This window comes from Falco naumanni, chromosome 2 (genome assembly GCF_017639655.2).
Source record: "Falco naumanni isolate bFalNau1 chromosome 2, bFalNau1.pat, whole genome shotgun sequence".
NCBI classification, from domain to species: domain Eukaryota; kingdom Metazoa; phylum Chordata; class Aves; order Falconiformes; family Falconidae; genus Falco; species Falco naumanni.
This window is the reverse complement of record NC_054055.1, coordinates 4,415,265-4,418,105: the sequence shown is the minus strand read 5'-3', so window position 1 is coordinate 4,418,105 and position 2,841 is coordinate 4,415,265.

Sequence of the window (2,841 nt, the reverse complement as noted above, 5' to 3'; positions counted from 1 at the left end):
CAAAGCAGTAAAACGACAGATTACCAGTGGGACAACACGTGTCAAGTGAAACAGAGCAAGCAGTAAATCAGGTTAAAAGTAGTAGCTGGCCATGCAATTCATGAAAGGGGGTTGTCCAATGCTGTTTTTTGCTGTTGTAGTAGTACCAGCCTGGGTGGTAAAAGGTGAATACACACAAGAACTCACCCAGTTTCCTGGCATTGGAAATGCCTTTTTTCCCATGGAACAGTTTCCTTGTTGGATGGAGAAGTAGAGTTTCACCATGGAAGTAGCTGCCCTCAAGCTTTTCTGGAAGGCAAAGCCAGGTTTCAATGCCAGCCCAAGAGGCATCTGTAACATGCTTTCAGTCCGTGTTCAGATCATAGGTTTTCAGGGCTGGTATTTTTATCTTGTTTACAGCAGCAGCTGGGAAGGCCAAGACACTAAGCTGATAAATAACTTTCAATAACACAAAGTCAGATCAGTTTGTAGGAGCCTTGGGGCCAACAAGGAGGACCTGACCCTCTTATTTAGTAGTCACAGCAAAAGAACGCCAGGCCTGGATTTGTCACCTCTGAACAAGATGAGACTTCCTTGGTTACGGCTGTAGCTGCTCCAGGATCTCTCTGTGGCCACTGGAGAAACCTTCAACAAGTGATTCAGAATTCACTGCAGATGTCTTTTCCCGTGGGTTAGGGAGAAGCTCCAGGGCAGCTACTATTCAAAATTAGGTACCTCATTTAGGTTGGATGCTCCTCTATGTCAGAGAAAACGGAGTGCCAATCTCCAACATGCTCCTTAGCCTTACTGGGGGCTTGGGGAAACTGCAATGTCAAATGCTCATTAGAAATAAATGTGATAAGGGTACCTCAGAAAAGTTCATTCTTCAGGAGTCTGGGATGACCTATTACAATTTCCCATGTTACATCTTGTCCCATCACTGGGTACCTCCGAGGACAGCCCATCTCTGTCTCCTCTGCAACATCCTAGCAGGGAGCTGCAGAGAGACAAACCCCCCTTTGCCTTTTCTCCCCCTGCACCCACCCAGCTCTCAGCCTCTCCTTGCATGTCCTGAGCTCCAGCCCCAACCAGGATTTGCTTCTTCAGGTGCATTGCCTGCCAGCCCCAGGTGTCTGCAGGTTTGCATCACCCTCTTTCAGAAGAATCTGCCTCTGTGTCCAGGCAGCTGGGGATCTTGGCCACACAGTTCCCCTTGGGCCATCCAGTGGTGCTGATACCTGCTGTGCCACCAGCTCGTGTGACATCCAGGTGCTTGACATCCCCAGAGCTGAAGATGCAACCGTGGTGCTGGGCAGTACCTGGACAAAGTGTCCTTCGCACATTTGAGGTTCTCCTACCTGGTCACCACCCCACAACAGAGCTTTATGATCTGACCCCGTGGCCATTTCTACAAAACCTGCATCTTTCCTTTCCACATCCCACTCAAATCACAAGTGTGAAGACAACCCACTCTGTAATTTTGAACTCTGAGACAGCAGCAGGGGCTATTCCCAGGTTTCTTTTCTCCATCCAGTGGTGCAAAACCAGAGACACCCTGGGAGAGCCAATGGCTCCCCATGTAAATGAGACTGGGGTCTGGCATGTGGTGAAGGGACCTCGTCTGCATTATCCAGTTTCCTTGCACATAGCCTGATTTATTAATTTTTGGAGCAATCTGTGCGAGACTATATTCACTGAGCTAATTTTAAGTGGCTTTTTAAAGCAAACGAACACAGGATTTCAACTATTCCTCCTCTGCTGTCTCATCTCTAGCTGACAGCGTGCTCCAACAGGAAAACAGGACCCCAAAAGGACTGCGTTTCACCGCTGTGTATCAAAACAAACACACACACACACAAAAAGGGACCCGACCGCTAACCTCAAGCAGCTTTATTTATTACACACAGTGCTGTCTTTTTAAAGGGAACTGCCTGCCCTGCTGTGGCCGGCTCTTTCTTCCCCATCACAACATTTCAAGAGCAAAACCAAGGACCTTCTGAGCAGCCAGGCTCAGCTTGGCTCGCACCCCCTGCACAAGGCGACTTTTGTTCTATGTGCAAGCGTGCTGGCTGCCAGCCCCACGTGCTCACCACAGAGCATCAGGCACCCCATGGCACCCCTTGGGGCATTGCTACAGGCTGCAGAAGTCCCCTTTGCCACGGAAATCTGAAGGCTGCTGAGAAGCCACCAAGAAGAATCACCATGGTCAGCCAGTACAGTTGACACAGAGGTCTCTAACCACCAGGTCTTGATGGAAAGCACCCAACAAAGCCCAAATGGTGCAAGCTGCTCCAAATTTGAGTTAGTAACAACTATCTTCAGTCCTAATAGCTTAGGGGCACGTTGTGGAGGAGCACTGCTGTTGGCAGAGCCATACCTCTGCCACCAAGGACTTTGCAGCCATCTCCCACTGAGGACCGCAGCACAGCGAGACCCTCTGTGAGCCCAAGGGTAGAGTTAGATGCTTGGGCAGTGAGCAGGCAGAGCACCCTCTGGAGATCCATGAGATGGTTAGTGCAGCACAGGATCCATGTTAGGAAATGAAGCATTCACTGTTTCCCCATGTTAGGAGAAGACTGAAAAACAAAACAAAAAAGCCAGATTGTTGATTTATATCCTAAATACCAAATTATATGACCCAACAAGCCCCATTGCAATGGAGCTGCTTCTAGCACAAAGTGTAACACACGGGCAAGTCCTTGCAGAAGGAGAGCCTGACTTTATGGCACCAAATAGATGCCTAATTGATATCTGCCAGGATGCGTGGGTTTTCTTTCTTTTATTATAACAAAACTTAAAATCCCTTTTATCTGATTTGCTGCTGGCCCTGTGTGAATAGCAGCAGGTGCAGGCGGGTGGCAG